Below are 15124 nucleotides of genomic sequence, written 5' to 3' on the forward strand. Positions count from 1 at the left end.
TGCAATCACCAGAGAAACTCCACAATGACCAAACTAGCGCTTCTTTCTATGCATCTTTATCACATCTTTTCTGTAGGAGCTCCGAGTAGTGTACACAGTTCTCCTCCTGTCACAGCAGGCAGGGGCCCAGGGAAGCTCTTTGTAGGCTGCCACTTAGGGTTGCCAGGTCCAGGTTGGGAAATTCCTGGAGGTTTTGGGGGTGGAGCCTGGAAACAGTGGGGTTTGGGGAGGGGAAGAGCCTCAGTGGGGTACAATGCCATAGAGTCCTCCCTTCAAAGCAGCCATTTTCTCCAGGGGAACTGATTTCTGTGACCTGGAGATCAGTTGTAATTCTGGGAGATCTCCAGCCAACCACCTGGAGGCTGGCAACCCTAGCTCTGGTCCAGGTTTCCTCGGAAGGGCCCGGAGTGCCCATCAACGCCTTTTGTTTACTCTTTCCCAGTAGGTTTTATTTTATGTGACCAAATGAGGCATGAGGAACCAGGCAGAATAAACAACTTTATTTAAGAGGTTTAGTAATAACTGGTGTTCAAAACTTTGAAAAATAAAAAGAACAGTAAAGGCTGGTGAACAAACAAAACAAAACACTCTAATCTAAGTAGGCTGTTCCTAGCTGTGCTTCCAAATATCTCAACCCTTCTTGATAAGCAATCCCTCGTCTGCAGCAGCCTCTCCTCAGCTCTGCTCCCTAGGAGTGAACACCCACCTACTGTGTAGGGTTGCCAGCTCCAGGTTGGGAAATTCCTGGAGATTTTGAAGGTGGAGCCTGGGGATGGCAGAGTTTGGGGAGAGGAGAGAACTAATTTAGCGGTGTATAGTGCCATATAGTCCACCTTCCAAACCAGCCATTTTCTCTAGGGGAACTGATTTCTATGGCCTGGAGATCAGTTGTAATTCTGGGAGATCTCCAGCCATCACCTGGAGGTTGGCAACCACTGTGGTGAGGCCATTTATTCCCTTCTTTCTGGCACCATCCCCCTACTTCTCTGTTGGTGCAATTTCCCTCACCAAATCCCGTGTTAACCAATCACAGGGTCCAAAGGGGACCTGGGAAATGTAGGCCCTGTAGTCACTCTAGTACAGGCTTCCCTGGAGCTACTAGGCCTCACTACGTAGGCCCAGGTTCATAACTCCGCCCTTCATTTGATCCCCACTCCTGTGAAGTAGATGAGGCAGCAAGGGGTGAGGGGGGGTGAGGCTGGCTGGCTCAAGCTCAACCAGTGAGCTACGCCAGGCTGCTCTTAGTCCATCATAAAACCCCAACGACCTCAGCCAAAATTATGTAGGGATGGAAGTATGACACCTTCTTTCGCACCCTACACCCCCTGATCTGAATGGGAGCCCTGCGTAACTGAACTAAAAGACAATCGGCAGGTTCCTCTATGAGTCTCCTTGTATCAGACCCTCTTCTTGCTTCTTTCAAGTGCTTGCGACTTTCCCCAACATTGCTTTCTGCTGCCAGGGAGCTGGAGCTGAATGCTTGTGTGGGTCTGTTCAAGGGAGCATTCTATGCTCCAGGTCACACCAGTGCAACGCTGGTTCGAGCAGGGCTTTTTTTCAGCGGGAATGCGGTGGAACGGAGTTCCGGAACCTCTTGAAAATGGTCACATGGCTGGTGGCCCCGCCCCCGGATCTCCAGACAGAGGGGAGCTGAGATTGCCCTCCGCGCCGCCAAGCGGCGCAGAGGGCAATCTCAACTCCCCTCTGTCTGGAGATCAGGGGGCGGGGCCACCAGCCATGTGACCATTTTCTCGAAGAGCAACGTACTGAGTTCCACCACCTCTTTCCCCAGAAAAGAAAGCCCTGGGTTTGAGATAGGAGCGGTGTTAGAAGGGGTCCTCCAAAATGTCTTTAGAGTGAAGGTGACTCCCGCCAGCCACCACAGCATTCATGCCCACAGGCATGCCCTTTTCCTCATCCCGGGAGAGACTGTTCCATTCTAGGGGTGTGATCTCAGGGGCACCAGAGATGGTTCTCTTAGGCAACCCCGTTCCCCAGTATCTGCATCCCTAGCATCCGGTAGCTAAAACTGGATTTCCGTCGCAATTCCAACTGCTGCCTGAATGCAGCTTGATCAGATCTGGAATCCAGGGATGGTACAGATTCACCTGATAAGAATTCTAATGAAGCGTTACAGTTAATTGCTGGATCAGAAAGCAGAAGTATGATGCCCTTCAGCTCGGTAAAGGTTAGATGCGCTCTGAGGAAGATGCAAGAGAAGGTGGCTATCCAAAAGGATGCCGAGCTCTGTGCTGTTCAGCGATTATGCAAAACAGACCAAAGAACAGGCGGGGGGGGGGAGTCTCTTGCATGCCGAGAGCTTTAGTTATGAGAGAAATGATAGTGGGTGAAGGAATAAAGATCAAAGGTGAGCAAACCAGAGTGGAGAAATGAATGGAGAATCACGCATGTTTGCCTGCTTACGTGGTCTCAGTCCACAGCCCGAGGACAATTGGACCGCTGGATCAGAACGCACATAAATGAGGTACTTGGAGGCAGAACTGGGTGGCCAGGGAGGGGCCTGTGGGCATTGATCCGCCTCGCTTAAGAACGACCCTTTTGAAAAAAGCTTAATTTTTAGCATTTCTATTTGAACAAAAATTACTGCTTTTAACAGAAAGGAAAATGTCTGATTAAAAATCTACGGCGATTAGTGCCCCTTCTGCCCCCATGCCCGAAAGATAAATCAACCAGTTCTGTGAAGGGTTTTTCAAGATCACCACCATACTTTAAATCTGTAGTCTTCAGCCCACGGATTGGAACTTTCAGGTGGGTGATGGAGCTAGGCTTGCCAGCCTCCAGGTGATAGCTGGAGATCTCCTGGAATTACAACTGATCTCCAGGCAACAGAGATTAGTTCCCCTGGAGAAAACGGCTGCTTTGAAGAGTGAACTCTATGGAATTATACCCCACTGAGGCCCCTCCCTTCCCCAAACCCCACCTTCGTCAGGCTCCGCCCCTGAAATCTCCAGGAATTCTCCAACCTGGACCTGGCAACCCTACATGGAGCCCCTCAAAGGGGAAACCATGCCTCTGAGGCCGCCAGAGGCCCGTCACCCTCCCGATAGACTACAGCTGGGACTCCAATGTCCACTGGGGAGGTGATTGGGGCAACAGGTCTGACTTATGATTATGTACCATTCACAACCAGTGACCTGATGAAGTGGAAGAAAACCATCCCCTCCTTGAGAGAGGACCCCGATATTGTCCACAGGGGATTTAGTAGCATTTTTCAAATGTACCAACCTACTTATCAAGATTGCTGGTTGCTACTGAATAATATTCTTACACCAGAGGAAAAGAGATTGGTGTGCAAGAGATATTTATGAGGCTAGACAACAGGTGGCGGTGCTAGCAGGAGGGGACTATAGTGTTGACCGGGTGGTGCCATGATTGACTCCAAATTGGCCACGTGATACAGATGTAGGATACCTTCATGCCTTAATTAATACCAATTGCTGTGCGTGGATTCCAGATAATCGCCAGGCAACCTTTGATAGGGCTGCTGCTCACATATCGCAGATAGCTTATGTACCTCCTTATGAGTCATGGTGGCAGGTCCTCTTTGGATCGTGGTGGCCAAATCTTGGGAACTCCCTTAAGTCAGCCTGGGTACTTGAGGTTTCCATACTTTTCCTTGTTATGTGTGTATGTGTTTGTGGCCAAACATTGCCACTAGTTATTGCAGGTTGTATTAAGTGCTTTAAATTGGAAACCATAGAACAAAGATTTGTAATGCTTCAACAACGTTATCGAAATCAAGGTGGCCCACCATAGGTTAGGCCTGGGACTGATGGCCACATACCTTACCTCGGGCCTAGTCTGGCCTAGAGCTCCTAAAGGAATATACTGATCACAGGCGGAGCCAGAGGACATGTGATCAACTTAACATGTTTAACTCTTTAGACATACTTGTGCCTTGAACTTCATACTGCACCACTGAAATAGGCCAATGAGCTTGATTTACCGTATATGGAATAGACTGCCTTTAGTATTAAAGGGGCAGCAGCTTTGTTTTCTGTAAGGAACCTGCGGTAACTTTCTTTGTGTTAAGAACCTGTTCCTCCCTTTATTGCAATAAAGACTTTCTGTACTTCTACTCCGCCTACCTTCTCCTTAATTGGGCCAGGAGTGGGTGGGGCCCTTTTGGGCTAACAGCCCCATTCCAGGTCTGGAAAGGTTGCAGATTTTTGCTTGAATGGATTCTGACTGGACTGCTCTGATAACCATGGCAGGTGCTTCAAGGAGTCATGAAGGCAAAGCTGCCAAGCCTTGCAAGGATTGGGGCTCCACTGATGCTGCAGGAAGGAGGCGGCCAGGTACATGCTGGGGCACCAGCCTGCAGCAGATCAGCTCTCCAGGGTCCGACTGGAGAGCTCTTTGCTGAACCTGCCCAAAACAAGACCGCGAAGCCCACCCCCTGCTGGAGCGTCCACCTGCTGGTATTCATCTCTAGCCTACACAATGCTGTTAATAATGTGGGCTGAGCAGTGGTGCTGGTCATCGATGGCTCCTCGGGAGAAGCATGTGGCTTCCCAAGCAATGTGCGCACACTTGTCAAAGCCAAGCTGAGCCTAGCAGGAGATCTTTGCCAGCCAAGAGATTGCCCCGTCAAGTGTATAATTCATTACAACCCAGCTGTGACTCATTCATCCTGCTGGCCCAATCCCTGAGCCTCTTTGGTCACTTGGAAATTGCCTCCTTTGTGCTAGGCTGCTGGAATTGCCAGACTGAAGGGGGTCAGTGGTGGGGAGGGGATTGTGCAGTGTGGATTCCCCACAGGTTTCCTCAGCGTAGAAATATGGATAGAGCTGGGTGGGATTTGAATCTAGAATGAGGTATCTTGAGGTGGCAGCAGGCTTGGGTGGGCCTCGACCTCCTCTCCTCTCCTCTGCCTGCGCCATACCCCTGTCCAGGAGCGGGAGGAGACACCTCTCCTTACCACCCCCTTCCTCCAAGTCTCTTTAAAAAGAACTGGCAAGGCTCTCATGCCAGTCCCCCAACTCTTCCAAAATCCCTTCTCCTCGTGAGCCTGGGGGAGACAGAAATCCATGAAGATGACAGAAGATAGCAAAACAGAGCCTGGGTGCTCAGAGGCAGTGTAGACCCAGCCCAGCCTGTGAGTCCCTTTCAGTCCCTTCATATCTGTTTCTTCCTGGGATTTGGGTTTTTAGCTGCTAGACACTTATTTCCATCTAGTACCTTTTTTACCCTGCTTTTCCTCAGCACGAATGCTCAGAGTGGTGTCCCTGAGTCCACACACCTCCATTTGATCACAACAACAACAACCCTGCGAGGTAAGTGAGGTGGTATATGTGGCTTAAGGTCAGCCAATGAGCTTCATGGCAGAGTGGGGGGGGGTTGCTCTGGGCCCCGCCCCAGATACCCATGAGACCTCACTGGGTCCCATTTGTACCTTTCAAATCTGAGAGTCCTGGCAGGGGGATCACAAAACAAGGGGCAGGCCTGAAGTCAGGATGGGGTCGAGATGTGGGTTTGTTTTTTTTAAGCCACTGTTTACTGTTTCCATGGGAAAGAGCAAAAGTGATCCACTGAGTGCCGCATCCCTGTCCGGCGCAGCAACTTTGAGGATTATCAGAGATAAGAGAGAGGATTATTCCTCCCGTCCTGGAGCAGCTAAGGTCACCAATGGCTCAAAACTTCTGACTCTTCCTTGTGCGTAGAAGTTCATGAGTCTGCTGTGCAGAAATCCAGCAATTTGTATTTGCAGAGAGAACATTAATGTGGGAACTTTGCAGAGGAGAACTGACTAGGTTGGAGGGAACGGGACTTCTCTGCACCTGCTGCTTCTCCCCCTCTGGGTGCGGCTCCCCCAGTTAAACTATTTCCACTTCAGAACTCACATGAGGGGAATTTTGGGGAGATGGGGCTGCCAACCTCCAGGTGGTGACTGGAGATCTCCTGGAATTGCAACTAATCTCCAGGCCATAGAGATCAGATTCCCTGGAGAAAATGGGTACTTTGGAGAATGGGCTCCATGACATTATACCCTGCTGAGGTCCCCCCCCGCCCCAAACCCCACCCTCTCTAGGAGCTGGCACCCTATTCTGCACCCCACCTGCCAGTTCTTCTCTGCACACCCTCCCCTCATTATGACATTTGTGTTTCTAGACAATTGATGGGGTTCAACACTCTAGTTCCCTCCAGTGTGGTATAATGGTCAGGCTAGGAACTGGGAGATCTATGTTAGGCCCAGCCTTCCTTTCCAGCAAAATAGTTGCCTTAAGAAGCGGGGCCTTCGCAGCAATGGCCCCGAAGCTCTGGAATGATGTTCCAGATACTCTGGAATGATGACGTTCCATCTTCCACTTTCTTACTTGCCTTTCAAAAGGGATCATTCTGCTTAGGTGCCTTCACTGTTTTTAATGGAACAGTATATTGTTGTATATAGCAAGTTCCTGCCCCAAGGAGCTTGCAATTCAAACGTCAGTGGAGGGTGATGATGATACAGAGAAAGCTTTTCCTGCACGAAAGCATACTGCCACGTTTTTCGCTTCCCCTTGTGCTGTGCAAGGGCGTAGCTCCCACTGCAGGCTGACAGCTCACCAAATAAACATTTGGGCTTGTCTTGGCGTTTTTTCCCTTCTTCCATGATGGTTTAGCCAGCTGTTTGGGAAGTGCAGGCACCCAAAGTGGCAAAGTTCCACCCAGACTCTTCTGGAACCATTTCATTACAGGGATGCGTGCCCTTCCCCCACTCCACCCCCTACCCAGAAAATGAACTGATAAAAACATCCCCATAGAGGATTGTGTGAAAAATATGCCTCTCCCTGCCCGGGGCAGAAAAATCTCCCTAACATTTTGCTAGTTGGCTGCCATCAGAAGAGCTGTCGGTTGCAACCCTTCTGAGCTTTCTTTTCTTTTCCGGAAAGCGAACTCCCCTTGTCCCAAATGAGCTTTGGGATTTGCCGGGGGAACGACCCGCCTGAATGGGGAGGGGAGCTGCTTCCGCAGCACCCACCACGGCTTCTTCCAGCCGCACACCGTCAGTCAGCTGTGCAGTCTCAAATATTTCCCTTCCTTGAATACGGTGATTATTCAAGAGCACACAAGTTTCTCAGGGAGGCTGCCCGTGTTGTTTAATTTGGAGGGTGGAAGCCCGGTGGCAGGCGCCAGTTGCCATGGTGTCTTTTTGGAGTCATTCAAACAGGGGCAGGTAGGGAGAGGCTTTCAAAGTTAGAAAACTGTGCTTTGTTGAAACAGGCAGATTTGAACTGTGTAAATGAAGGCTGGATCTTGCCAAATGGTTGGTTTGGCATGCCTGCAGTGCAATTCCATGCACTATTACTCCAGTGTAAGCCAATTGAAACTAGTGGGCTTAAGTGAGTAATCCTGCATAGCAGGGCTTTTTTTCAGCGGGAACGCAGGGGAACGGAGTTCCGGAACCTCTTGAAAATGGTCACATGGCTGGTGGCCCCGCCCCCTGATCTCCAGACAGAGGGGAGTTGAGATGGGGAGAAGAGCAATCTCAACTCCTCTCTGTCTGGAGATCAGGGGGCGGGGCCACCAGCCATGTGACCATTTTCTCCGAGGGCCACCCACTGAGTTCCACCACCACCTTTCCCAGAAAAAAAGCCCTGGTGCATAGGACTGCACTGTTAGTAACAGCCTAACTGGCGCTTCCTGCTTCTGTCTACAAACATGGAGAGAATCATAGTGGCCTGCTTTACTGGGTTGTTGTAAAGTTTCCAGAACACGTAGTATTCTGAGTGCTTAAAATATACTCTACACAGGCAGAATAATGCATTATTGCAGTATCCCTGACAAGAGATTGTGAGAGGCCAGTCTTCTGTGGGGTTGTCAACTGTGGGTAGGGAAATTCCTGGAGATTTGGGGGGAGGATCTTGGGAAGGCAGGGTTTGGGGAGGGGCCCCAGCAAGGTATAATGCTGCAGAATCCACCCACCAAAGCTGCCATTTGCTCCAGGGAATGGATCTCTAGTTTTGGAGATCAGTTGTAATTCTGGGAGATCTCCAACCACCACTTGGAAATGGCAACCCTACCAGGTAGTGAAATTCTTAGAGATTCGGGAGTGGTACCTCGAGGAGGTGGTGCTTGGGGAGAAGAAGCTCACAGGGATTCGATACCATACAGCCAACCCTCCAAAGCTGCCATTTTCTTCAGGGAACTGATCTCTGTAGTCTGGAGGTTGGTTGGAATTCTGGGAGAAATCCATGTCCTACCTGGAGGCTACCACCCGAAGTGGGAAAATGATTTGTAATATCCCTAAAGCAGAAGTGGCAAGCTGCTTCGGCTTTGGGTATTTAAATCACTTCGGTATGCTCCGTAAATATTCTCCCAGCCCCTCCACTGTCTCCCAGCCCCTCCACCCCACGCCCACTTGTCCTCCCATCCCCCCACCCTCACCCTCACCCCACTTATCTGGCCGTAGAGCCAGAAAAAACACTGGCTGGGCAGCGGGGAAGGCCGGAGCCGGTGCCTCCGCTGCCCGCATCGCCTCCGCTGCTGCTGCAGTAGCCTGTGGAGTGGTGGGGAAGGCTGCAGCTTCCAGCACCTGTGGCACCTCTTCCACTGCAGCAGTGGCCAAAGGGGTGGTGGGGAAGGCTGCAGACAGCGCCTCTGGTGCCCGCGCCGCCTCCTCTGCTGCAGCAGCAGCCTGCAGAGTGGCAGGGAAGGCCAGAACCACTGCCTCCACCCCCCCCCCCGTGCTGCCACCTCCACCGCAGCAGTGCTGCAGCAGCCCCGCAGTGAAGAGCCAGGTAAGTGGGAGGGAGGGAGCCCTTTAAACTTTAAAGCCCCCAAAGCTTCCCGAAGTGATACGAATTGCTTTGGAAAGCTTAGATTTGGGGTTTCGGAACCCCCAAGTCTTTACGGATCGGGTCCAATTTGGGCATTTATCCCGAACTGGATACCTGAAGCGCACACCCCTAGTTGCCAACATCCAGGGTAGGCCTGAAGTTCTCCTGGAATTACAGCTTATCTCCAGACTAGTGATTACTTCCCCTGGAGAAAATGACTTCTTTGAAGGATGGAGTCTATGGCATTTTACCCCACATATGTCCATCCCTCCCCCTCAATATTCAGGAATTATCCAAGCTGTAATTGGCAACCAACCTCCAGCAAAAAATATACCTGGAATGGGGTTGTGCTACTCCACTGCTCTGTCCTGTTTCCCACGCCCCCCATCTACAGGTGCTGGCGTCTTTACACCAGATGCCTTCTTGAAGTTGCAGCTGCCTCGCAGGTATGCATGTGATGGAGCAGCCCTCTTCCACGCAGTTCGAAACAATTTTCCTTTCCAGGCAGCGGTTGTGCCTTTGGATGGAAACTTGGTAGGGCCACCAGACCTGGAGTGACCTGTATGGTCAGAGGAGGGAAGAGCCGATCGATCCGGGGTGTAGCAGCTGCAGGCCTACCACACAGAAAGGGGTTGCAGAGGAGTTCAGTGGGAGGTGTTCCACGCACGACCTCTTCATTGCTCTCCTTTGTTCCCTGAGTTCACAGCAAACTTCTCAGTGTGGCGCACAGATCAATGTTCTTCTGTGGAGCAGCAGGGAGGGATGCCTCGCAAGGAGAACAGAGGCGGCATGAGCCAGATTGCAGCAGCTCCTGACTGTGCATCCTCTCTTGGTTCTCTCCAGCGGATTGTGTTGATTTTGAAGTGACTTTAAGGCTCAGCAAGTTTTCTCCAAAGCATGTCTTCTCAGTGCAGCCCAAAGGCCCTCATCTGTCAAAGCAGCCTGTTCCAAAGTGTCTGGTCTGAAACCTGGTAAAGAGAATTCCAGCAGAGTGGACAGAGAGATAAGAAGGCGAACGGAGCCAAAGATCTTGTCTGCATTCTACTTGTTTCTAGTTCAGTTCATTTCTCTCTCTCTCGTTCTGCCTAAAGTACCCCTGGAGGGGGACTGACATCCCTTGTGGGATTCTCTGCTCCCACTAGGGGGAACCTGGGATTCCTATGCTCTAGTGGGTCCAATTGAATATAGGAAGTTATTCATACCTAATCAGACCATTGGTCCGCTTAGGCCGATAGTGTCAACTCTGATTGGCAGTGTCTTTCTGAGGTCTCAGGTAGACAGGGAGCTCTTTCCTCATGCCTCCTTTAAATGGAGACGCCAGGGACTGAACGTGGAAGCTTTTGCAGCCCAGGGAGGGCTGAGACACTGAAGATTGAGGAGTTGTTCACAAAAGAAACAAGGTGGCCTTTTGAAAGGTGACTTGAAAAGAGCAAGAGAGGGAAAGGGGGAGAAGCAGTTCCCATTGACCTTGATCACCAGTTCTCATGAAGCCATCTAAGCCATATGTAGGAGTGTGGCTGGAGCTGGAGGTGGTGGCTGGATATCTCCAGGAATTACAACAGATTTCCAGGTGACAGAGATCAATCCCCCTGGAGAAAATGGCTGCTTTGGAGGGTGGACTGTGGCATTATACCCTGCTGGGGCCCCTCCCCTCCCCAAACCCTGCCCTCTCCAGGCTCCATTCCCCAAATCTCAAGGAATTTCTCTACTCAGAGCTGGCAACCCTAGCCATGCAACGGGTTCTCTTTCCATGCTGATCTGAGCCTCAGAACAGTGGCATACAGTTAGCAAGCTCATCTCCTTGCAAAAGCCACAATCCTCTGTGGATCACATTATTAAATCCCTTCGGAAGCATTTGCTCACAATGACATTGAGAAGCAGACAGGAGTGGGTACTTTTGCCCTCAAATGATCCTGCCTCTCCCCAAGGAAAATTAATTCCATGTGTTTCTTGCTCTTCACCATCTGTCTGGCCCCAGAGAGAGAGAGGTCTTGGTGAGGATCTCTCTTCCACCACCTCCTGTAAGTTAGCTCAAGCTGATGCCAAGGAGGCCAAATTTGGGATGTGAGCAGACATCCGAAGGGAGATCTCCCGCAAGCCGCCTGCCCTGTGCGACTGCCAAGTTTCATAAGCAGTGGAGTTGAAGTTCCTTTGGAAGCCACGAAGGCAGCCGCTTTAGCACCAACCACCAGACACATCCCTGAATGAACAAGAGGCTACTCAGGCCATGAAGCTCCCCAAGCTACGGCATGGACACTGCGGAGAACGAGGGATTTTTTTGAGTTACAAGGTAAGGCAAAAGCAAGTTGCGTTAGCTGGTAAAGAGCAAAATACAGACTTTGACCTGCTCCACCCTGCTATGTTAGCCTGTGCCAGGAAGTTGGTGTATGTAGGGAAAGCAACCAGCTGGGCTAGTTTGGCTAGAGACATTTTCAGGACAGGCCTGCTCCTTGGAGAGAGAAAATACCCAAGGCATCTATCCCTTATTTTAGACTTTAATCTGCCTACCCTCAAAGTAATAGCGTGTGCTATAGCAGCTTATAACTCTGGAGCCAAACATAGCTTGGCACAAAAACAAATAAAAGTCTCTACAAAGGAAAATTAAATATTAACATTAAGGAGTAGGTGGGATGCTGGAATCACCAAGATGTAAAAGGAATGGCAGGCAGAGATTATTATGGGACTCAAGGGCATTTCCAGAAAGGGAACTGAGAGAGGGGAACAGCTGCCAGGAATCTAAGGGCAACGCATGTGCAGATTTATGCCAGTTCACCAAAACAACTGTGCAGGGGTCTCCTGTGTATATTTATCACTCGTTGTGAAACCTCATGTGTGCCATTCCCTAACAAAGGACTCCCAACAACCAGTGTTTGGGCTGCGGAGACTTTCGGATTATGAATCAGCAGGGCGATTGTCAGCAAAGTTCAGTTGTATAGCTTCTGCGGGGCATACAGGCTTTTCGATTCTGTCTCTTGGTAGATTCCTTGCTTTGAATTTTGACAGTTTGGTTCTTTCCGTATAAAAGTCTTTGATCTCATAGGGTGACACCTTGGACACAGTCCTTGTCTGGCACTCTAGCCACAGCGTGGTGGCTTTTGAGTTGGTAGACGAGAGAGAGGAAGGCAGTTGGGTGGAGTTTTTTTCCTCCCATCTTCCATAGACCTGCTTAGCATAGTAGTTCTTCTGCTCAGTGCACGTGCCTGCCCCAATTCCCCTTTTCCTGATCATTTACCCATTCTACTGCCAGCCACACAGGCACAAATCTCTTGCTTTGCTGTAGCTCTTAGCAGGGCTTTTTTTCAGGGGGAACGCGGGGGAACGGAGTTCCGGAACCTCTTGAAAATGGTCACATGGCTGGTGGCCCCGCCCCCTGATCTCCAGACAGAGGGGAGCTGAGATTGCCCTCCGCGCCGCTCTAGCGGCGCGGAGGGCAGTCTCAGCTCCCCTCTGTCTGGAGATCAGGGGGCGGGGCCACCAGCCATGTGACCATTTTTTCTGCGGGCAACCCACTGAGTTCCACCACCTCTTTCCCCAGAAAAAAAGCCCTGGCTCTTAGTGTCTCAACAGCAGCAGCTAAACTGTTGATGTTGGGTTCATAGCTCCTTCTGATTGTCCCAGCAAGATTGCAGAGCTTCAAGGTGGTTTGATGGGCTGTAAGAATCTATGCAAAGGCTGTTGATCTAATGGCAAAAAAAGCCCAGCCGCGAGTAGGCCAGAACCTTTTCCCTCCGCTGCTGGCTCTTGAGGTGCCCCAGGAAAGGCTCTGCTAGTATCTCTCCCAGAAGCAATGTCTGGTGCTATCAACACATGTTATGGAATCAGCTAGTGAGAAGCTCACAAGCTACTAGGCCTGCTGACTCCTTTTTATGCTACATCTCTACTTGCAAGGTTGCTCCTTTTTATACATATTGGTGAGCATTCATGATGAATGTGGCTAGTTAGGCGGGTATCAGTGTTTGTCTGCAGTAGAGCAGCAGGATTTAAGTCCAGTAGCATCATCTCTGACGACATCAGAACCCACCTTGCTACCAAGCTCTGCCATTTTGTCCCCTCCTGCAACTACTTTAGATTCGGTGAAGACCTATTCTTTCAAATAAACGGCACATCCGTGGGCACTTGCATGACACCACAATATGCCAACATTTTCATGGCTGACTTGGAACTGTGCTTTCTCAGCTCCTACCTGCTAAGACCCGCCCTGTACCTGAGAAGTATTGATGACATTTTCCCTTATCTGGACACATGGGAAAGAAGCACTGGAGAAATTCCACCAGCTCTTCAGCAACTTCTGTCCCACCATCCATCTGACCATGAATCAATCTACACAGGAAGTATATTTTCTAGATACCACTGTACAAATACATGAAATCTACTGATCAGCAAACATACCTACACGCCTCTAGTCACCATCCCAAACACGCCAAACAGTCCATTGTCTACAGCCAGGCTCTGCATTGCAACTACATCTGTTCCAATCCCCCTGACAGAGTTTCTCACCTGCAGGATCTACAACAGACATTTTTGGAACTACAGTACCCACCTGATGTAGTGAGGAAACAGATCAACAAAGCCAGAACGAACTAAGGCATGATCTGCTACAAGACAGGACCAAAAAAGAAAGCAATGAAACGTCACTGGTGGTCACATAGAGCTCTCAGCTCAAACCAGTACAACTATGCTAGGCAATGATACTCTTCTCTCACAAGCACCAGGAGGCAAACCTTTTCTTGCCCATAGCCAGCCGCCTAACCTTAAACCACTTCTCATTCATAGTAACGTACTTCCTTCCCAACACTGACTCAAACTCTGGGGCCAGAGCCTGCAATAGGCCAAGAAGCCAACTCTGTCCCCATATTTACTCCAACAGCACAATTGTTAGACCTAACAACACCAGTTATACCATCTCAGGTTCATTTACTTGTTCAGCTTCCAATATCATATATGCTATCAAGCAGGGCTCATTTTGAAGGGGAACGCACAGGAACGCAGTTCTGGTAGTTCTCCAAAAAGGTCACGTCAGGTGGCCCTGCCCACCTGATTTTTGGCCATTTTGGGCCCTTTTCAGCCTGGACAGCCCAATTCAGGCCCAAAATGGCCAGCATCAGGCCCCAAACAGCCAGGATTGGTCTCGAAATAGCTAGGATCAGGCCTCTGATGGGTGGTGGATCACTCTCCCGCTCAGCAGCAGCCCAATCCTGACCATTTTGGGCCCTTTTTCGGCCATTTTCAGCCCCTTTTTGCCATTTTGGGCCCAATTTCGGTCCTGAATGGCCAGGATTCGGTCCAAAACAGCCAGAATAGGTGATGTCAGGGGGTGAAGCATATGCAAATCAGTTATTCTAATGATACACTTCTGGTGATGTCAAGGGGTGTGGCATATGCAAATAAGTTGTGCTGATGAGTTATGCTAATGAGTTCCTGCAGCTCTTTTTCTATGAAATGACCCCTGCTATCAAGTGTCAGCAATGCCCTTTGTAATGATTTTAAGTAAATGCGTGTCTGTGTCTTTAAATGCTTGATGTGGTATAGATGAAGAGTGAGGGTGAAAGAGAGAGAGGAGTGAGTGAGATGATTGGCTGATGACTGGGAGTGTGGGCGGAGTGAAGGCAGTTTGAGACTGAGGGCCAAGCTACAAGTGACGAATGACCCAGGGTGGACACTAGTCAGCTTCCCTCAAGTTTTGATGGGAAATGTAGGCATCCTGGTCCTGCAGCTTGGCTCTCCGACTGCTGTCCAATGGACTTTTCAACTGTCACTTGTCAACATTCCACCAAGCTGCCTACATTTCCCATCAAAACTTGAGGGAAGCTGACAAGTGTCCAACCTGTGTCAGGCGTCATTTGTAGTTTGGCCCTGAGAGTGGAGAGAAAAGATTCAGCCAGGGCAAGAGAAGCTAGCTGTGGGCAGCCTGAGCAAGTCTAAGCATTTCTGAGAGAAATATAACCTATGTGGAAACCTGAACGGAGTATGTTTGTGAAAGAACATTCAGTCAGGGAAAAGCAGGCAAACTGTGTGTGCAGCCTGAGAAAAGGTCTTACTTGTAATTGAGAGAGAAATTAATATCAAAAGCAGGCAAACTGTGTGTGAAGCCTGAGAGAAGATCTGTGTGACTGGGTTTAAGTAAAGTAACTTTAAGAATTGAGAACTACTCTTTGGAAACCAGCAAGTTTTAAAAATAATATGAAACCGATACGCTTCCTATAAAAATAAAAGTTTACTTTGTTTTTTTTAATCCCAGAGTTATTCCTATATCTCATTCCTTTCCTCAGGGCCACATAGTACCACGAAAAAACCTGACCCTTGGGCACATTACTAAAAGGAGAAATTTAAATTATTCTGGAATT

Source organism: Eublepharis macularius, chromosome 12, assembly GCF_028583425.1.
Source record: "Eublepharis macularius isolate TG4126 chromosome 12, MPM_Emac_v1.0, whole genome shotgun sequence".
NCBI classification, from domain to species: Eukaryota; Metazoa; Chordata; class Lepidosauria; order Squamata; family Eublepharidae; genus Eublepharis; species Eublepharis macularius.